This window comes from Mustela erminea, chromosome 14 (assembly GCF_009829155.1).
Source record: "Mustela erminea isolate mMusErm1 chromosome 14, mMusErm1.Pri, whole genome shotgun sequence".
Lineage (NCBI taxonomy): Eukaryota > Metazoa > Chordata > Mammalia > Carnivora > Mustelidae > Mustela > Mustela erminea.
In genome coordinates, this window is record NC_045627.1 from 51,398,568 (window position 1) to 51,421,565 (window position 22,998).

The 22,998-nt window shown below is 36.5% G+C and overlaps 1 protein-coding gene and 1 long non-coding RNA gene across 12 annotated transcripts in view; one reads left to right on the forward strand and one right to left on the reverse strand.

Moving 5' to 3' along the window:
* MAPK8 (mitogen-activated protein kinase 8) overlaps nucleotides 1-22,998 on the forward strand; it is a 103,691-nt gene that overhangs the window by 38,078 nt on the left and 42,615 nt on the right. The gene's annotated exons all lie outside the window — the stretch shown is intronic.
* LOC116572726 lies at nucleotides 1,809-12,474 on the reverse strand. The gene is made up of 3 exons (XR_004278497.1): nucleotides 12,464-12,474; nucleotides 6,907-6,912; nucleotides 1,809-2,100 (listed from the first exon to the last, which is right to left on the reverse strand). It is a non-coding gene; the product is annotated as an uncharacterized LOC116572726 (long non-coding RNA).

The window sequence follows — 22,998 nt, forward strand, 5'->3', positions numbered from 1 at the left end:
TGATAAGATGATGTAGAACTATACACACATGTTATACCAATGTCCGTTCCTAGTTTTGATTTTATATGGTAGTCCAATAAGATACAACCTTTAGGAAAACTGGATGCAGGTTACATGGACCTCTTTGTACGACCTTTGCAACTTTCTATGAATCTATAGTTACTTCAAAATAAAAAGAATTAAGAATTCTAGCTAAACCATCAAAAATTGTCAGAAAAAAAAAAACTAGGTGAAGGCATGGGATCTATGAAAAGTTAAGTATGTGGCACTTAAACTGATTTTCATTCAGAGGTCATTTGTGATACTTGGTAAAATTGAATTTCCTCAGCTCCAGGAGGCATTGAGGAATTTGAAGAAATAATAAGGTCTTTGAGGTGTGGAGTCTAGTAACTCATCCTTTTCCCCTTAAAGCTGAGTCTCAGTGGGCTAAACTGGAAACCTCCACTGACCCCATCAGCTGTCAAGACTGCAAGGAAAATTGATTTTCTCTGTGCTTCTCAGTTTTTAATATATATCAGAATCACCTGGAGGGCTTATTCAAACACATAATGCTAGCTGATATTGCCAGAGTTTGTGATTCAGTAGATACGTGATAAGGCCTGAGAATTTCTAGTAAATTTCCAGGTGATGCTGACTTTGCTGGTTGGGGATCACACTCTGAGAACCATTAATCTAGGTATGTTGGGGCAAGATCATTGCTGATAATTTTGAGGAACCCAGCTGATGTTCATGTGATTCATGATTTGAATTTAACACCACCTAAGTAGTCTAAAAAACGTTTTCCTAAGATAATTTGATTTGGAGTTTTTACCAGATTGTAGTGTTCAAGCAGTGGCTGTGAGTATCTCTAGGCTCTTGGTAGAAGCAAATACAAATTCTCACTGGAGAAACTCATCTCTATCCCAGGGTGAAAGTTTTCCTAGAAATAAAATTTCAAATAAGTAGAACAACTGACAGTCAAAAATAAAAACATAAAGAAGCTAAAAACTGTAAACAGGAGTCAGCAGCAGACCTGCTGGAAAACAGGAATGGTCAGACACAATATAAAATAACTGTTTAATAAATAAAAGATATTGAAAATATATTCCAAGGTTAAGATACTTTTTCTTTTTTAAGATTTTATTTAATTTGTTAAAGGGACAGAGCATAAGCAAGGGGAGCAGCAGGCAGAGCAGGCAGAGAGAGAAACAGGCTCCCCTCAGAGGAAGGAGTCTGATGTGGAACTTGATCCTAGGACTGTGGGATCATGACCTGAGCCAAAGGCAGATGCTTAACTGACTGAGCCACCCAGGCATCCCAAGGTTAAGATACTTTAAAGAATATCCAAAAAGATTTTTTTTTTCCGAACCAGCTAGAATTTATAGAATTGAAAATTTTGCTAATTTAAATTCATTAAAATGGATTTTGCCACAGGTTATTTAAACTTAAAGAAAGAAATAATGAACTGAAAGATACATCTGAGGAAATCATCCACCATATATTCAAAAGAAACAGATGAAAACTATATATTTGCTGGGGGTGGGAGGCAGAGGGAAAAGGAGGGAGAGAATCCCAAGCAGTCTCCATGCTCAGCATTGTTAGGCTAGAGATCATGACTCGAACCAAAACCAAGACTCGGACACTCAATCAACTGAGCCACCCAGGCACCCCAGAAACAGATGAAAACTGTGAAAGAGCAGTTAGGAGACCTAAGGATGTCTAAACATTGATTTAAATGGCCTTCCAGAAGAGAGACTGGGGAATAGACTGCAGTTGGAAAGATAATGGTTATGAATTTTCTACGGCTTATGAACAGCTCTAACCTATGCATTCAACAATCATAGGAACCTAAGATGGGTAAATAAAAGGAAATCCTCACTTAGCTTTGTTACAGTCAAAAAGCAGAACACCAAAGAGAAAGAAAAGGTCTTAAAATTACCTCAAAAGGGAATGATTCCACAAACTTAAGGATAAATGGTTACCTCTTGGCGATGACAGAGCATTGGAAGGGAATTTCAAGGGACTGGTAATAGGTGATAATCCACTAATGTTCATTTCATTCTTTAAGTATGTATATATGTAGTACACTTTTGATATATGCAAAGTTTCACAAGATGAATTCTTTCTACATTTATGCATCAGTAAATCTATAATATTGATAAAATGGTTGATTTTTTTTTCAAGAACATATAAATAGCCAAAAGAGGATCAAAAGAAGTAAAAGACTTGAATTGATCAATATTATGAAAATGATACTGGCTAGCTGTTCTTATGTGTGAAGTGGAAACCTGACCTACTTTTTAGAGCTCTGCTTTTGTATTTCCATAACTCAGACACCACCACCTGATCACATTACTAAGATCAAAATTGTCATTTCTAAAAACAGTTTTTTTATCTTTCTGCTTTTCTAGTGTTGCCAGTCTCATTATTTATTCTGGTTGGCTCCCCTTTTTGACTTCTGATCACCACTGCACTTAATTTATAATGGTTTCATTTTCTTCATGTTCCTAGGTTCTCCTCCTCTACCTCCTATCTATTTTTATGCTCCCCAGGATCTTAGGTTGTTTTCAGTGCCAAAACAGAAGCCACTGAACGTGAATCCTTTCAGCTTACCTTTCCTAGGCTTAAATGTTTCCAAATCACTTAGGGAATAATGCTTACCCTTTTAAAAGGAAATGTATTATAGGTATCACCACTTTCCTTTTTATTTCTTTTTCAGTTTTCAAGCCACTCCACACTATTGGCATTGCTCTCTTTTAAAATATACTTCTCCACGTATTCCCTCTTACCCTGAGTGCTGTTGTCATTTTTTTTTCTTACTCCTTTCCTCTTTCCCATTCTCTTACTTTCTTCCTTAACTTTCTTAAAAACAAACAGCAACAACCAGCAACTTAAATATAGGTCTTTCTTAAGGTGTACTCCTTAGCTTTCACCTTTAGCTTATCAGTTCATACATAAAATGATAATTTACATGGCATCATTGTGTTTTCTACTTGGGTTAATAATACCCCTACATTTCCTGGCGCACACATTAGATTGCCTTCAATTCTAGTACCTTCTTCCTCATTGCCTATATATTCAGCTGGTTAGTAAATCCTGTTGATTCTCTTTCTAGTACTTACAAGTCTTCCCTCATTTCCATTGACCTGGCCAGGTTCATTTGCCTTGCTTAGAGTTCTCAGATGGTTCCGTATGGTCTACAGTGCAAAAATAAATTCATCCCACCTTCCTACTCTTATTTCCAGCTATATAGATCCTTCACGAGGCTTGTATGCCCAGCAAAATGGGCTATTTTTTACTCCTCCTTGATAGTTGCTAGTATTGCCTCTTTTTAAGGGTAGGGCGGTTTGTGTCTTTTTTTCTACCATTTATTCTTTTCACCCATATACCCATCCTTTCCGCCTCTTTTCCCCTCCCTAGGTAAATCTCTGAAAGAATGATACTTACTGATATTTAAGCAAAAGTTGGCTTTTTTTCAAGCTAAATTCTTAGCTTCAAAGATTTCTGTTGTATTGTAATTGAATCTTTAGACCCTTGTTTTTCTGTCTTGCATATTAATATGAGCTTGAGTTAGTGTCCTATTTATGCTCACTGGTGTTTCTGCATTTTAGGGTCAGGTAATCTTTATTTCCTCTTTGGAGGGGCGCCTGAGTGGCTCAGTGGGTTAAGCCTCTACCTTTGGCCCAGGTCATGATCTCAAGGTTCTGAGATCGAGCCCTGCATCGGGCTCTCTGCTCAGTGGGGAGCCTGCTTCCCCCCTTCTCTGTCTGCCTCTCTCTGTCAAATAATTAAATAAAATGGAATCTTATTTCCTCTTTGGAGCTGGAGACACAGTTTCTATTGATAATGTGAGTTGATGGGAAAAAATTCAAACCAAAAAAACACATTTTCTTTTAGTTAACTTCTTGATTGGGGGAGGACACTAAAAACCATTAAATTTTAGAATTAAAAGTGATCTTGCCTCTTATTTATTCCAAGACCATAATTCTACGGATAAGAAAAAAGTGCCCACCAGATTTAAGCAAATTGCCCATTTCACACTGTTCAATTAATTTGTGGCTTCTGAAGCTTTTAAATTTCATATTTCACTTTGAGACGCAATGCTTTTGATTTGAATACCTGAAAGAGTACTCATCCTTCCTGGGGCTGGAGTTTAAATCTTCTCCATTTTCCTAAGGCTTCCTGCTCTGTTGGAAGTTATGGGGGAGTTTTGGAGAAAAGGACGATATCCTAAGTGAGCTAGGGTCCTCTTATCCCTAATAGCATGGGAGTCCTCAGGCAGAAAGATATCATCATCTATCACTCTATTCCCAGTTCCCTTTTCTTCTTTTTATCCAGAGGCTGCCACCTTGTTTCTACTGCCTGTAGCCCTTCCTCAGACCTTTGCCTCTGGAGGAAATCTTCCTTATTTTCTGTAATGTCTTTTACATAGTTACATGTATTTTGGTTATATGGTTTTAAGAAAAATGTAAAAATGAGTATTTGTATTATTCATCTTTAATTATCTGTAAAATCTGAATTCCATCCAGATGAATTTGTCACCACTTTAATCTTCATTTTTTCCCAATACCTATTCTTAGTTCTCTACTATTTTTTATAGATTATAATTTACTATTACCCAAAACATACACACTTTTTTCACAGAGCAGAATTGGGACAATAGGCATTTTCTTAGAGAATTAAACTTTTTTTCTCATATCCACTAGATGGCTCAGGTGTACCACTTTAGCAGCACTTACTGCTGTTTGCCTGCTATGAATGTGATTTTTGTTTTCTGAGTACTGCTTGCTTTTAAGGTGTCTGGATGAGCTCTTACCTGCACCACTTTTTCCAGTGGTTTATGTATTTGTGAATGCAAATCCCCCACATTTTCTGATTATTTACAAACATCTGAAAAGTAGCTGAAGTATTCTTCATATAAAAGTAAAGAACGTGGGGCGCCTGGGTGGCTCAGTGGGTTAAGCCGCTGCCTTCGGCTCAGGTCATGATCTCAGGGTCCTGGGATCAAGTCCCACATCGGGCTCTCTGCTCAGCAGGGAGCCTGCTTCCCTTCCTCTCTCTCTGCCTGCCTCTCTGCCTATTTGTGACCTCTATGTCAAATAAATAAAATCTTTAAAAAAATGTTTAAAAAAAAAAAAAGTAAAGAACGTAAAGTGTATTACAATGCCTAGAAGACTTTGTATTTTGCTTGTAAGAGCTGTTTTGGGTCTGGGTTCAGTTGCCAGTAATCTATATATAGATTCCCTCAAACTGGGCACAAGGTTAATAACATCCTTTTCTTCCTGACTCATAGTCTCTTGAGTCATTTTGCAGAATGTGGTACTTTTATGAGTTTTTGAGGCACATCAGGATATTTGCTGCAGTTTGGTAGTAATATTTATTGAATGTTCATTTATTTGGCATTGTACTAGGCAGTGAGGGAAAACACCAGAAGAATAAACAGGACATGTTTATCAGTAAGGAGCCCACTCCATTAATTTTTTTTAATTTTTTTTATTTATTTGACAGAGAGAGATCACAAGTAGGCAGAGAGGCTAGCAGAGAGAGAGGAGGAAGCAGGCTCCCTGCCAAGCAGAGAGCCTGATGTGGTGTTCGATCCCAGGACCCTGAGATCATGACCTGAGCGGAAGGCAGAGGCCCTAACCCACTGAGCCACCCAGGTGCCCCCATTAATTTTTTTTTCATTGAGTTTTTGAAGCCAAGTGATAGGTAGAATGGAATGACTGATGGAGGCTAGATTTGTAATCAATCATGTGTATATCATGAGGAGGGTTTTATCTTATTTTGACATTGTCCCTGTTGATATTGTATGAAAATAAGATTTTTTTTTAAGATTTTTAAATTTTTTATTTGACAGACAGAGATCACAAGTAGGCAGAGAGAGAGAGAGAGAGAGAGAGAGGAGGAAGCAGGCTTCCTGCAGAGCAGAGAGCCCGATGTGGGGCTCGATCCCAGGACCCTGGGATCATGACCTGAGCCGAAGGCAGAGGCTTTAACCCACTGAGCCACCCATGCGCCCCTGAAAATAAGATTTTTTAAAGCTGTATTTTTTAGGGTGCCTGGGTGGCTCAGTTGGTTAAGCGACTGCCTTCAGCTCAGTTCATGAGTCCTGGGATCGAATCCTGCATCAGGCTCCCTGCTCTGCAGGGAGTCTGCTTCTCCCACTGACCTCTCTCCTCTCATACTCTGTCTCTCTCATTCTCTTTCTCTCTCAAATAAATAAATAAATTTTTAAAGCTGTATTTTTTAGAAATATTTTATGTTTATGGTTAGTTCTGAGTTTTTTAAGTGGAAAGGAAAGGGAAATAAGATTGGTTGAATGCTTGATCATGTTCCATTTTCTTAAGTGATGTACAGTATTTAATTGATTCTCCCAGGAGCCTGAAAGATAAATAAAGGCATCTCCGTTTTACAGATGTAGAAACTGAGGAATCTATTGGGCTAAGTAAATTGCCCAGAATCAAACAGTTAGTCAGTGGAGAAGCAAAATTTGGATCCATGGTAAGACCTGCTTCAAGGCTTTTATTCTTTCTAGGCATCAGTGTTGTCTCCTGGGAAGATGGTCCTTGTGCCTCCAAAAAGGGAAAAAGAGATATCCTCTGGGATATCAAGGGTTGCTTTTATTGTTTTGACCAAGAGGAAATGATTATTTTCTGAAGCGTCAGAACCATTTTAAATGTTTATTTTAACTGTTTGAATGCTTCTGTATTTTGGCAGAAAAGGCAGATAATCCAAACAGTGAATCGATTTAAACAGCTTTGATATTATAAAGCAGGAAACTAGAGTAGTCAGTCATACTGTCTTTGACATAACTTTAGAATGATAGTAATCTTTGTGTAAAAGTTGATTTATCCAGAGAAATTGTACCTAACCTTATTTTTTAAAGTATTGTATATGTATGCATTTAGTACCCATGGTGATGAAGACTAATTACTTCCATCAGTTTGGCAATGTAATATATGGTTTAAAGTAAAAAGACAAGTCATTGACATAAAAATATACAAAATATTAACGGTATTATACTAGATAACAACAATTTATTTCTTTTCATAAAACTCCCTTTATTCACTATTGTTTAAGGATCATGTAGCTAAACTGTGTAAAACAGGATATGCACTTATTATTCAAGGTTCTTAAGTAAACAAGACAAAGGAAAACAAATGTGCGTGTGTTTATATATATATTTATACAAATATAAATAAATATATTTATATATCAGGTATTTAATTTCTCTATGGTTATAGTATCATTTTTCTTGGCTCTGTAGTGTTCTTCCTTTTTCATTGTATTACTAAAGAGTCTTTAGGTACATAGCCTTCAAGGTTTTCAGAGTTGTTATTGTACCTTAACAACTATGAAAACAAAAATAATCAGTACTGCTGACTTGAACACATGGATGTCATATTGGGTCATCAAATTGCAGTTAAACAATGTCATCTTCCCATGACCATGCATGAGTAATTTATACCTCTCCTGTCACCTTGTAAATTATCCTACATACTGCCTGGATGTACTGAGATTTTTATTCCTTTTTATGTATTATTGGGCATTGACAGTATTACTACCATATTCATAAAATGTTACATTGTATGAAAATCCAAAGCTTTGCCAACTCTTGATAACCTAGGTAATGATAAACTAGGGAGATTCTTTTTCCATCTTTTGAGGGAAATGTAAAATTATCTGTCTATAAAGAAACTTTGGCACAGATGTTTTAAAAAGTATGTGGGGCGGGGTGCCTGGGTGGCTCAGTTGTTTGAGTGTTTGACTCTTGGTCTTGGTTTGGGTTTGATCTCAGGGTTGAGTTCAGACCCCACCAAAAAAAAAAAAAAAAAAAAGTATATGGAATTCCTAGTCATTTGTTATTGAAATGCTATGTATCTGAATGATTTTTTTTATTTTTCTTTATTTTTTTATATATTTATTTTTTTTTTTAAAGATTTTATTTATTTATTTGACAGACAGAGATCACAAGTAGGCAGAGGCAGGCAGAGAGAGAGAGAGAGAGAGGGAAGCAGGCTCCTTGCTGAGCAGAGAGCCGGATGCGGGACTTGATCCCAGGACCCTGAGATCATGACCTGAGCCGAAGGCAGCGGCTTAACCCACTGAGCCACTCAGGCGCCCCTGAATGATTTTTTTAAACAGAAGGAAAGAACTCTTAAGTGGTCAAGAAATGAGCATGTTAAGTGAATTACAATGGCGGTATGACAATCGAATACCAATAGTATCTTGCTGAATCAATTTAATCTAAATCTTAATTGCATATTTTATTGTTTAGTCATTCCTGATTCAAGGAGATGTCACAATAGATAATAATTTAATAACTACCATGTTCTACTTCATAGCTTGTAGAATGTTCTTGGCAAGTGAAGTCTGTAAAAAATAAAAAATAAATGAGAATTTGTATAGAATACAATTTATTTAATCTGTTTTCCATAATTTGAAGCAGCTATGAGTGAATGCTCTATATAATAAGAGAACCCTAGGTATACTCATATATTTAACCCACTGTAACTTACTATTAGTTGGAAATGGAGGTTTTTTTAAAAAAAAATGAATATTTCTTTAAATGAATATTTTAAATATATATTTTATGCCCCTATGTCTTATAAATAAGACTTTATTTTACTTAATTGATGTGCATGAGCAGGGTTTGGGGGAGGGCCAGTAATAAACCAATGATAGTTACAAGACACATGGGCAAAAAGATTTTATTTTATTTATTTGAGAGCATGTGCATGAGCAGGGTTTGGGGGAGGGGCAGAGGGAGAGAATCTCAAGCAGACTCTGCACTGAACATGGAGCCAGAGGTGGGGCTCGATCTCACAACCCCAAGATCATGACCTGAATCAAAATCAAGAGTTGGACATTAACCGACTGGACCACCCACACACCCGTATTTTGACTTTTATGATTGTGGTCCATAACAAATATCTGGTCTACAAAAACATCACAAAAATACTGTTCTACAGTACACAGTGTGTGTGTGTGAAAGTAAAAGTTTCACAAATACTTATTAACGCATGAGCTGCTCTCTTTGATCTTCTTTATTCTTTTCTGTTTCATTAAAAAAATTTCTAATCCACTGAATTGAGTTCATGATCTGTCAGTGGGTTGGGATCATAGTTTGGAAAACAGTGCCATATAGGACTGAAAACTGTTCACCCTAAGTACTGGCAACCAACTATTCTGAAGCAGTTGGATATTTGGAAAGATTTATTATTGCACTTTAATAGCTGCCTTCAAAAAAAAAATCTTGCTTTCTTGAATCTTCTCTGCTGTGTAATCACGAATGTTATTTCACTTTGTCTTTTGGACTTGAATATTTAACTGAACGATGAGAAGGTGTTAAACCAAGAGCCATCTCAGATATGAAGGCTGCAAATGAAAATTTTAATATTCTTTGAGATACGTTGGTTATTTCTTCACTTTTACAATTAAGACATTTTAGTACGACAAAGTAAGTTTCAAGTTAATTGTTAAGGAATGCCGTTAACCAGCACAAAGCAGCAACCTTGGTAATGAAAACATTCTAAATATGAGAAGTTCTCTGTTGTAGACAAACGCAGTTTTACTACTGTAATATAGTAGTCTTGATTATTACCATGTTTGGGGACATTAATAACTCAGTTACATCATTTACACTGAATTGTGTTATATGTTTTGTCTTTGCATAAAGAAGAAACTTGACATATTTTGGTTGACATAAAATTTTACATTTAGATATATAGGTAACTTAGTACAGTGTAAAAACTAAGTTTTCAAAGCAGTATAGATAAAATTCAGATGAAAAGTACCATTTTTTGGTGTAATATGATGGCTTATATTTGAACACTTGAAAAAGATGGAGAGGGGCATTTCACAGAAGAGAACAGAGACTTAAAGGCAGAAAAGTTTGATATGTGTCAAGAAATAAAGGTAGTTCACTTGGATAGGCTTTATGCTTGAGTCAGTTTTTAAGCAGAGGAGAGAATTAACATCTCTTTTAGTATCTGCTTGTTAGAGGAAATAGGATGTATTTGAATGAGTTGAAATTAGGCAGAGAGATTAGTTACAAATTCATTGAAAGAATTTAGGTAAGAAGAAATGAGATTGAATAGGGTAGTATCTATAGAAATTTATCAAGATCAGAGTGAAATCAAAACAGTTTGGCAACTGATTCTATTCATTCATTCATAAGTATTTGGGTATTTGCTGTGCATTTCTATGAGCACAACTGTGAACAAAGCAATCACTGTTTGCCATAACAGAGTTTTTACTAGTCCAGGGGGAAATTCAGACATTTACAATTAGGGTAATGCATATGCTGCCATAGAGGAAAGCTAGTGTGCCCTGGGACTGACTGCACAGACCACTAAACTCAAAGCCTTGCTGATGAGTAGATCTTAACTAAGGAAAGGGAGTGGGGAGAAGTATGTTGCAGATACAAAGAAACTGTGTCACCTTGGAGAGAGATTGTGGTTGTAACCTGGATGAAGAGGAGGCCAGGAACAAATCATCCATAGCCCTGGAAACCCTGATGAAATATTTGGGCTTTGTCCTACAAGCCAAACATGGTATGATTTTAAGCAAGGGAGAGTCAGGATCAAATTTGCATGTTAGAAGGATTATTTTTGTTAAGGATCTTTTAGTTTTAAGTAAGAAACTGAAGCAAAACACAAAGAAAGTGATCCAGAAAGTTCAGCATATGCAAGGATAGGAAGTGCAGCTGGACCTCACAAGGGTCTGGGACCAAAAATGGGTCCTGAATTAGTATCAAGGCTCTCTCTGTCTCCGTATTCCTCACCTTCCCCACAAGGTGTCTCTAGCTTCTACTTCATTGTTTTTTCTCTACTGGCTTCTCTGTTTCCTTTGACTGCAAAGCTAACCCACAGCCTCTTAGTTTTTCTCCCAATTCCACATCCCCTGGAGAAAGTCTAATTGACTCATTAAGTCAGTCGTCTCCCCTAAGTCTAATCAGCCCATGGCCAGGAGAACATATAGCAGAAACAATGGCTTCAGAGCCCGCCCCTCTCATAATTAAGGGGGTGCAGTGAGTTGTGGGCTGAGTAAATTTCTGAGAATTAATCAGTTTCAGAAGATCAGTCTGACATCAGAGTGAAGAATTGAGGGCAGGGGACTAGAGGCCTTTATAGGACAATACGGTGATTGAGGCAATAAATAATGTTGGTCAGAGTTAGAGTGGTGAATTAGAGAATGAGTTTGTGATAGATTAAAAATAGGATCTCCAGAATTGTATGGTAAATTGGATATGGGAGGAGAGAGAATCAAGGATAATGTCTGTTTCTTGCTTGAATAACTGAGTTCATGATGATAGTACCCAGAGCTGGAAAGAACATAGAAGAAGGTTCAGTGGGGATTGGAAGAGAAGAAATGAATTCTTCATTTTTATACATTTTTACATTTTATATTTGACTCATGCAGAGTTTGAGGTAGCTTTGAGACATTTAAATGGAGTTGCCTAATAGACCACTGAATGTATGCATCTAGGGCAGAGGAAAAAGCTCAAGAGTAGATAAATGTTCAAAAGCTAGTTTTAAGTGGTAACTGAAGTCATGAGAGTGGTAAGATGGCCCTGGAGGAGGTAACAAGAGAAGAGAGCCAGGAGAGCCCTGGAGACAGTCCTGTTTGAGGGCTGGCAGGTAGGGAAAAGGAGCCTGCAGAGGAAGACAAAGAAAGAATGGAAGATGAGAAAAATCAGAACGTGCAATACTTTTGGGAACTCAGAGAAGGAGAATGTGGTGAACAGGGCCAGATTCTGCTGATCAGTGATAAGAAGTACAGTTCTATTGGCTTTCAGAGCAAGGCATATGTTGAGCACCTTGGCAAATGAGTTTAACGGAAGTGAAAATGGAAGCAGAGGATTGAGGACTCTGTGAGGGGTAAAGAAGTCGGAATAACATGAGAATTTGAGAGGAAGGAGAGAGAGGGGCCTATGGTTAGAGATTGCTGTTGATAGTGAAATAGGGTTTTTAAGTGTGTATATGTTTTTTGTTTTTTGTTTTTTGTTTTTGATAGCAGGGCCTTAGTCATTTTTGAGTGCTAGGAGAAAGAGTGATGATTATTTGAGCAACAGGAGAGTTATCCAGAGCACTGTTACAGTATAATAGTAAAGCAAAAATAAATATATGGATATTGGTTTGGCAAGAGAAACTAAAGTATTTCCTGACTTTGGTTTTCTCTAGGAAGGGATTGCCTTTATCTCCTAAGTAAGGTAGGGTTGAGATTTAAGACACAGGGTGACTATTTGAGATAGATTCAGTTGAGCCTTGAACAATGCAGGGATAGGGGCACCAGGCCTTGTACAGTGGAAAATCTGCATCTAACTTTTGATTTCCCCAAACTTCACTACTTATAGTCCTCTGTTCATTATAACCCTTACTGATAATATAGTTGATTAACTATATCATATATATATGACTATATCATATATAACTATATCATATATATAGCATTATATATGTATTATATACTGTATACTTACAGTAAAGTAAGCTAGAGAAAAGAAAATGTTACCTAGAAAATCATAAGGAAGAGAAAATATATTTATAGTAGTGTATTGTATTTATTGAAAAAAAATTCATGTATGCAATGACCTGCACAGTTCAAATCCTGTGCCATTCCTTGGTCAACTGTATTGTAGAAATTAGGGAAGATAGCTGACTAGGGAAATCTAGGGTTTTCTAGATTCAAGAGCAGGCCCGGGTTTGGGAACTTGTAAGTGGCTCTTCAGAGGATTCAAGAGATAGTGGAGCATGAAGGGTGATTGTAAGGATTTGAGGAGTAATTTTGACTTTTTTGTAACATGTTTACTGCCAATTTATGATGTGTATTATGTGTGATTTTTATCTTCCTATATACTAACATTTAAAAAATAAAACTTTGATTAGCTTCTTTATAAAAATTTATTAACCAGGTTCTGGCTTTCTGAAATGGAATACACTGGTCATTTATTTAATTTCTTAATGCCTCAGGAGTATCATAATTATTGATTATTCAGGGTTATAGTCCTGCTGGGGCTTTTTCATCCTAAGATCACTTATTCTTGTACTTAGTGAGTCTAGCATACTTTGCTTTTCTAGGCTTTCTTCCTGTGTGCATTTTGTTGCATCATATCATTAGATATTATTATTCAAGGATCTTTTTCCTTCAGAGTACTTCATTGTTTTATAATAAGGTTAAAATTGTTAGCGTCCCCTTTAAGAACAAGTAAATACAGTAAGTTGGTTAGCACTGTTGTCTTTCATGAATCAAAAAATCCAAACCAAGGAAAAGCCATTTTATCACTTCTGCCATTTAACATGTGGGACACCCATGTTATGTTTAAATTGCCTTCTCAGTTATCTAGGTTATTGAATTATATCTAGGTTATTGAATTATAACAGCAAGTCATAAATCTTCTTGGGAAGTGTGAGGGGAGGAGGATTAGAGGAGAAATATTTAGTATCTGCTATAAATTTATGCAGGAAAAAAATCTGTGGTTTTTAGTCTTTAGCTTTTGTTGGTGTTATTGTGTTGGTAGTGAAAAAAGAGATTTTTGTGGTACAAGGTATAGGTCTTACTCAGTGAAGAGCAACCTGAAGATGAGTTAGAGGATAAAATTAAAGGTATTTTTGAGTGATTGATTATAGGTTTGTAACTAGACAATTAAACCTTTTTATTAATCTTATAAATCTTCAGCATAGATTTGTTATATCTGGTTATCACAGTTAGATGGAAAAGCTGTTTTTCTTCTCCATCTTGCTGAGCTTTCAGATTTTGAAACGAAGTGTGATTTACTCTGAAATTCAGTGATTATTTTTTTTCTCCTGGGAGCAGCATATTTAATTACAGAAAGTTCTTTGTAATGGAATCACTTTCTTCCAACACCTACCAAGCACTTTTTTTCAAAATTCTGATCATAATTACACTGCTGGCAAGATAAACTAGTGGTAATTATATGTGGAATTAACTAATATGAATAAAATTCCCTGTAAAATGCATCTGGGACACTTTTCATTTGCTATTCCTAATTTGTGGTTTTAGGAAGTGTCTCTTGTGGTGGTTGAATGTGATCAACATTTTCTTCTCTTGTGAGCCTGAGAATCTTATTACTAGAAGACTTGGCAAAAGTTATAATTAGAAAATGTCAGGCATTTGAATCTTTCTCAAGGAATGAGTTCTTTTGTATGATCAGTTTTTCCAATAGCAGAAGAGTTAACCCAAGGTATCATAGTGTGCAAAAATGCCTTAAAGCTATAGGTATTCTTTCTTGCCTAAGAACTCAAAAAAATGTTATAGGAATCTACAAGTATACATTTTTCTTTGCTTTAAAATGGAAGTATCTTTTGAGTACCTTGAGATATAGTATATTTTTACAAATCAGGTTACTTTTTTTTTTTTTAAGGTTTTTATTTATTTGCCAGAGAGAGAGAAAGCAAGCACAGGCAGAGGGAGAAGCAGGCTCCCCACTGAGCAGTGAGCCTGATGCAGGAATCGATCCCAGGATCCTGGGATCATGACCTGAGCTGAATGCAGACACTTAACCATGACACCTGAATGCAGACACCTGAACCATGCAGGCGTCCCTAGGTTACTTATTTTTATTAAATCGAATGTCACTGAGAAAATTCCCATTGCGTTTTTAACCTCTAACATTAACAATCTAGATATAATTGAGCAGCCCAGAGCTAGCTTTCTAATATTGATTTTTGCCATTTTCAGGACAAAGTAATTTTAGAATCTTGGATACCAGCTAAGAAAAACGTGAATGGTAATGGAATATGCATATTGGGTTGTTACTGTTGTTTCAAAAGTAGTCAGAAGCATGCCACTTTACTGCTGAGGACACTGCTATAAAGTCCCGAGATCTTTAATAAATAATTTGAATGTCTGAAGGCTTAGAAACTAGTTCTGAAGCTTAGGGATTTCATGTGGCTGCTGCTATTTTAATTAAAGGCATCCACCTCAAAATACAGAAATTGTGAAGGGACACTGGTGTTAGCATTATTTTGTGGTTGTGATATAATAAACCTACTCAGGTAAGCTTAATTAAAAGATAAATCTATTTTATGCTGTGAAGTGTGTAAACCTGGCGATTCACAGACCTGTACCCCTGGGGATAAAAATACATTATATGTTTATTAAAATAAAAATAAATTTAAAAAAGATAAATCTATTTTATAAATAGATCTTATAAAAACCAGTTGCTGAAGTACAAACTGGACCTTACTTCCTCCAATCCCTTTGTGGTGGGGATTGAATTCTCCTAGAAAAGAGGGCATACTAGATATGATTGCTGCATAGTAGAAAGAATTGGTAGTGGCCCAGGCACAAGGTTATCTTTTGGCTGGAATACTTTCTTTCTGCACTCAGTGGATAACTAAAGGAGCATACTAATTATTCTAATGCTTAAAGGATTTGCCCTCTACCTTTTTTTTTTTTACAGAGGATCTGTGGGAATAGATTCTAACCTCCTCTTTGTAAGTGAGTAGTGCACAAAGGGAAGGAGAATAAGGAAGAGTCTTCAAATTTAGAGGGGCATTATTTCAGCCCTCATATAGGCTCATTTAGTTTCTTACTTTCGTAAAGTCAGAATCTGGTGAATTAATTCTTATAAGATTCTGACCTTTTCCTAGAAGCTGCATTATTTTAATGCTTCTGGTAGTGACATTTCATCTTACATGAGTTTAACTATAAATATCCAGCCATGCCTGTCTTAATGGACAGATAAAATGAAAGAAGTGACAGGAATCTGCTTGTGCCCTTTTCATTCTGTTTTAATTAGTTTCTGTGTTTCTGTTTTGTTTTAATTAGTTTCTGTGTTTCCCATTGGGTAACATCTCATATTTAGTGTGGCCTTGAGAAGTTATTGTATATGATGATTTAAATAATTTTTAGGGTTGATTTTGACTGTGCAAGTTTTATGGATTATGTAGATTTGACTCTTATACACTGGAGTTAGAGTCTAAAGTCAGTATATGAAGCCAAAGTCAGAACCACTCTTGAAAGTTCACTAATTCATAAAAGACAATATAAAATTCTTTTGTGTACACACACACATTCCTGAAAATTAACTTTTATGAACACTTAAATTGGAAAAATCACTAAGCTAGAGTGTAAAATATACTCTAGGAGAAAGAAAAGTATAGTAGTGTCTGTATGTTCACACCATTCAGCTTTAGAGATGGTGGACAGGTAGAGAATTCTGTTTCTTCTTTGTTGGTTTTACTTCATTCTGTTTTAATAATAAGCTTCTTAAGTCTTAATATTTACTAATAGCTTATTTGTTGCAAGGATTATAGGAGCTTGTTGAGTTTCACTTTTCTGCAGGGTAACTTCTGAAGTTAGTTGGCTAAATTCTAAGCTTAGCCATTAAATATATTTGTGATGCGACCCGAGTTATTTTCTGTTGTAAGGCCTTTTGGTGTGGCTGCATTGAACTCACTCTTTTCCCCTAAATAATTTTAATATAACTGTTTTATTTAACTTGTTTGTCTCCACATTCAGGCTTAACAGACCAGCCATTTTATAGGTGGGCCAACCTGATAGTGGTGGAGTTTTGTTCCTTGTGTAGACATCACAGAAATAAACCTTGAGTCATAAAAAACTAATTCAATCTTTTTCTCTCCTTCTAATGAAGGAAAACACTGATGAAAATAGAACAATTTATTACGTAATTTGTGACTTTAAAAAGATTCATATTCTTGGCGAACTTCTTTAAGCAGTTAGTATTAAATTATAACCGTTACAAATCTGAAGATGTAGAGAACAGTCCTCACCCTTAAAAAGATCACAGGCTGGGGATGCCTGGGTGGCTTAGTCGGTTAAGTGTCTGACTCTTAGTTGCAGCTCACGTCATGATCTCAGGGTTGTTGGATTGAGCCCTGCCTCAAATCCTTGTGGGCTGTGAGATCAGCATGAAGTCTGCTTGGGATTTCTCTCTCTCCCCCTCTCCTTGCATGCGCTCTCTCTCTCTCTCTCTCTCTCAAATAAATAAAGTCTTAGAGAGGGAGAGAGATCGCTGTCTGGTAGTAAAATCTGCATATTTAAATATACAGAGTAGTTTGAATGAGAAATTAGGTTCGTGCTGGTTTGAGTAGAAAAAGCTTCATGAGTATCATACTTAAGCTAGTCTTGGGTAGATAGAATTGGGATAGAAAAAAAAAACAGTGAAAATATTTCACAAAAAGGAAAGGGAAATGAGGAAATTTTAGGTGCATGAGAGTTTTGGGGGATGATAATTTAGCCATGTTGACATTGAGTTTAGTATTTTTGCTAGAGAACTAATAAGAGGTGAAATTCGAAGACTAGAGCTGAACCTCAACATTTCCACAACATTTGATTGTATGTTAGCCTTTTTGAGACTCAGTTTAGTCATCTGTTGAATCAAATAATAATGCTTATCTTTTCTCTTATTGCTGTGAGCTCCCTAACCAGTCACATCTAAATTCTACAACTATAGTTCCTTTGTTTTTAATCCAAGAGGAGACCTTCCTGAATAGGGGCCATGAGAGTCATCAGTGACCAATAACATTTATTCCTCGCACTCTTTGCTGTTACAGTATCATCATGGAGAGAACAGGAGAACAAATGCATCCTCCGTAATGTCACTAGTATCCCTCATGTCCTTGTCTTGGAAGTTGATCCTTCCATCTCAGTCTTTTTTTTTTTTTTTTAAGATTTTATTTATTTATTCGACAGACAGAGATCACAAGTAGGCGGAGAGAGAGAGAGAGGAGGAGGCAGGCTTCCCACTGAGCAGAGAGCCCGATGTGGGGCTCAATCCCAGGATCCCTGGGATCATGACCTGAGCCAAAGGCAGAGGCCCTAACCCACTGAGCCACCCAGGCGCCCCTCCATCTCAGTCTTGATGGCATTTTCTGATGGCACAGCTACAGCAGTATCTCCATCTGTATGGCCATGCATGTGTTCTGGATCCCATTCCTTTCTGCCTTTTCAGAGAGATGGTGCTATCTGAAACTTCATTTTTCTTTTTCATTCCCCTATTCTCACCCTCTCTATATTGGATTCTTACTATAGTAGGTAAATCTTTGTGTTGTGTGTGCTATGCTATACTATGATATGTATTATATATAATTATTCTCCCTTGACCATTTACTTTCCTCTATCAGTTTCCTCTCTCTTTTTTTAATTTTTTTAAAGATTTTATTTATTTATTTGACAGAGAGAGATCACAAGTAGGCAGGGGTAGGCAGAGAAAGAAGGGGAAGCAGGCTCCCTCCTGAGCAGAGAGCCCGATGAGAGGGGCTCGATCCCAGGACTCTGGGATCATGACCTGAGCCGAAGGCAGAGGCTTTAACCCACTGAGCCACCCAGGCGCCCCCAGTTTCCTCTCTTTTTTGCTAAATGTCTCTTAAGAAATACTGATACCACTTAACCTGTTTCTAAAATCATATCCTACCTATACTTCAGCTCATTCCCATCTAGCTTCTATGAACCCCATTACTCTACTCGTGGTTTCTTTGATATTTCTGCAGCATTCACTGCTATTGGCCACTGTTCTTTAAAACACCTCCTTTGGCTTCTCCAGTGTGTTCTCTCATTTTCTGTGTCTAGCTATCTCTTCTCTGACTTCTTTGTTGGCTTATCTTTTTTTTTTTTAACATTTTATTTATTTATTTGATGGACAGAGATCACAAGTGGGCAGAGAGGCAGGCAGAGAGGCAGGCAGAGAGAGAGGAGGAAACAGGCTCCCCCACCGAGCAGAGAGCCCGATGCGGGACTCGATTCCAGGACCCTGAGATCATGACCTGAGCTGAAGGCAGAGGCTTTAACCCACTGAGCCACCCGGGGTCCCCTGTTGGCTTATCTTTTTTTAATTGCTCATTAAATGTGACTGCTCACAAAGCTGAATCTTGGGTCTCTCTCCCTTCCTCCTCCACTCTTCTTGAGTAACATCATTCTCATTGGTTCAACAACTCGTTAAGGTTGTATCTTTTACCCACATTCCCCTCTGAGGTCCAGTCCTGTATCTGGCTACAGATACTTGATAATGTACATCTGGATGTCCTAGAGATATCTCAGACTCAACGTATTTATAACTGTTCCTCTCCCTTCAAACCCTTTTTCACCACCAAGAACTTTTTTTTAAATTTTGGACTCAATATAGTGTGTTGGTGAAGGACTCATATCTTCACTCTATCCCTTACTAATTCTATAACCATAAGCAATTAACCTTTCTAAGACTTAATTTCATCATGGGAAAGATAGAAAAAGAGCACTTCCTATCTTAACATAAGGAAACATCACACAAAATCAGTACTTGGGATTTATGCTGCCAGCCAAGTAGTAGTAACAAGAACTGAATTTACCCTTTAGCCATAAACAACTGGAAAACCTTCATAGGCCTTTGTGAGGATTAAAGAAAATTTATGAGGCACTTTAAATAAGAAAGACCTGGCATAAAGTAAAACATATATGTGTTTGTATTTATTTTGTTATATGGATATAACAAATTGTGGGAAGAAGCTAAAATGATGAGTAAATTTTAGTATTAAATGGTTATATTAAAAAGTTTTCCAGCCAACACTTAAGCTTTCATTTTAAGAAACTAGAAGAGAATAGCAATCCCAAAACAAACAAAAAGAAGGAAATAAAGACAAGAGCAGGAACCAGAGAAACAGAAAAGTGCAAAACAATAGAGAAAGTCAAAAATAAAATCTAACTTTTTAAAATGCTCAGAAATAGTGCTAAAGTTCTAGCCAGACTGATCAGGAAAAAAAAGAAAAAAGGAAGAAAAGACAGGTTACAGTATAGGGTTGAAAGAGGATACATGATTACGGATCCTATAGACATTATATTGGACAACTTATATGTTTTTCCTTGAAAAACACAAAACTGCTAAACCTTATTTAAGAAGAAATAGATAACCTGAATAGTCTTATGTATATATATGTATATATAAAATTTTGGTTTGCAGTGAAGACCTTACCTCAAAAAGACACTTATCCTAGATAAGACATGGAGACATTTTATCAAACATTTAAGATGAAGTAATATCACTTCTATACAAAGTCTCCAGAAAATAAAGGGGGGAACACTTCCCAACTCATTTTATGAGGTTAGCATTATGCTACAGTGAAAGAAAACTGCAGACCAGCATTCCCCATAAAAATAAATGGAAAAGCCTTTGCCAGAATTTTAGCCAAATGAATCAGTAATATAAAAAGGATACTTTTGACCAAGTGGGATTCATTACAGGAATGCAAGGGTGGTTCAACATTTGAAAATCAGGGTACTTTATATGAACCAACTAAGAAAACAAAATTATATGATTGTCTCAGTAGATTCAGAAAAATCATTTGACAAAATTCATTGCTTATTAATACAAAAAACTAGTATTAAAAAACTTATTAATACAAAAAAAATGTTAGTGAAATAGGACTTAAAGGGAACTTTCTCATCTTGTCAATGGCCATTTAGTAAATGTTTATTAAACGTTGTTCAACAATGTTTAACAGAAGATTGTTAAAGGCCATTTAGTAAAATCCTGTCATTTATATACTTAGTGGTGAAAGACTAAATGGCTTTCCCCTCAGATCAGGAACCAAGGGAATGATGTTTGCTCTTACCACTTCTATTCAGGATTGTATGGAAATGGTAGTTAGTACAGTTGGGCAAGAAAAGTAATGCAGAGGCATCCAAATTGAAAGTGAAGAAATGAAACTGATTGTATATGTGGAAAATCTTCAAAGAATCCACAAAAAAAGGCTACTAAGACTAATAAATGAGCTTAATACAAAGTTATTATACAAAAAACTTTTCTTTTATGTACTAACAATGAACAATTGAAAATTTAAAAATAAGTTAACATTAAAACATTTACAGTAGTACCCAGAATATTAATACTAAGGAGAAATTGAACAAAATTTTGCAAGGCCTATATATTGGAAACTGTGAAGGGTTACATATTATGTGATTTCACTTACATAACGTTATTTAAATGAAAAAAAATTGTAGTGGTGGAAGCATCCTAGTTGCCAGGGGTAGGGGTTGGCAAGAGTGTGTAATTATATAAAGGGCTAGCACAAAGGATTTTCTTTGATGAGATGAAACACTTCTGTATTCTGATTGTTATTACACTGATAGATGTATGTGATAAATTTACATACAAAGTACATGTAAAAACTGGTAAAATCTGAATAAAGTCTGTAGTTTGTTTAATAGTGTTGTACCAGTGTCGGGTTTTCTCTTTGTAATAGTATGTACCAATGTCAACTTTCTCATTTTGATAATTTGCTGTGGTTATGTCAGATGCTCTTATTTGAGTAAAGCTGGGTGAAGATAGCCAGGATCTTTGTACTATTTTTGCAGTTTCTGTGTGGTTCTAAAATTATTTCAAAGTAAAATGTTTAAAAAAAAAAAAAAGGACACTTAAGAAAATGGAAATGGAAAGGCAGGCCACAGACTGAGAAAAAATACTTGCACAATATCTGATAAAGGATGTATCTCCAGAATATATAAGTAAGTATTAAAGCAATTCTATTTTAAATGGGCAAAAGTGTTAATTAGCTACTTCACCAAAAAAAAAGATGTTGCATATAAGCCTGTGAAAAAATGCTCAACACCATTAATCATTAAGAAACATAAATGTAAACTACTAGTGGAATTCCACTGTATACCACTAGCATACTTAAAGTTAAATGGCAATCATAAGAATGTGGAGCAGGTAGGGGCGCCTGGGTGGCTCAGTGGGTTAAGCCGCTGCCTTCGGCTCAGGTCATGATCTCAGGGTCCTGGGATCGAGCCCCGCATCGGGCTCTCTGCTCCGCAGGGAGCCTGCTTCCCTCTCTCTCTCTCTCTCTCTGCCTGCCTCTCTGCCTACTTGTGATCTCTGTCTGTCAAATTAATAAATAAAATCTTTAAAAAAAAAAAAAAAAGAATGTGAGCAGGTAAAAACTCTTATTTTGCTGCTGGGAATGAGGAATGGTATGGCCACTTTGGAAAACTGTTTGGCAGTTTCTTATAAAAGTTGAACATAGGACTCAGAATTCCACCCCTAAATATTTACCCAAGATGAATGGCCAAAAAAAAAAAAAAAAAAGTGTGAATGTTTCTACTAGCATTGTTTGTAAACCTCCAGACTGGCAACAGTCCATATGTCCCAGTGGTATATCCACATGATGAAATACCATTTGGTAAGAGAAGCAGCACAGGTGAATAGTAAATGCATTAGGGCAGGGGCACCTGGCTGGCTCTTTCGGTGGAGTATAGAACTCCTGATCTTGGGTTTGTGAGTTTGAGCCCCATGTTGGATGTAGAGATAACTTTAAAACATAAAATCTTAAAAAAAAAAAAAAAAGTCACGTTAAAGAGCCAGACACACAAATTACATAATGCTGTGTGATTTAACTTATATGAAGATTTAGGAAAGATACAACTAAGCAGTTCATCGGTTGCCAGAGTTTTGTGGGAAATAGAGGGCAGGGATTGACTCACACAGGGAACATTTTCTAGTAATGGAAATTAATCTATATCATGGTTTGGGTTGTGGTTATAGGATTGTATACATTCATCAAACCTTGCATGTGCTGTTTCTTCTGCCTAGAAAGCTCCCTTTTCTCCATGCCTGGTTAACTCATATTCAGTGTTCAAATCTTGCTCAAACATCACAGAATCAAGAGAATTCTTTCCTGAGCCCAGACTAGTATAGTTTTGCTTTTGTTAGCATCCTGTCCTTTCCCTTCATACACTCTTTGGAGCCATATTGATACACAGGCAGATACTAAGCAGCATAAGGTCTATTTGTCTTAACTGCAAGCTCCATTAAGGGATAGACAGTTGCTGATTACTGTTGTGTTTATTGTACCCAGCATAGAATTTGACTCAGGTATTAAATATTGTTCAACTGAGAGCATAAGTGAATAGTTTCCTATTTCTTGTTTGTGGGAATGGCAGCTGTGGCATTTGTGGAGGGTACCACTGACTGGCCTACCTACTTAACCTGGGGTACTCTACTGTGCCTGTTCCTGGGGAGTTGTATTACCTGTCATTGCTCAGCTGCTGCCACATCTTAGT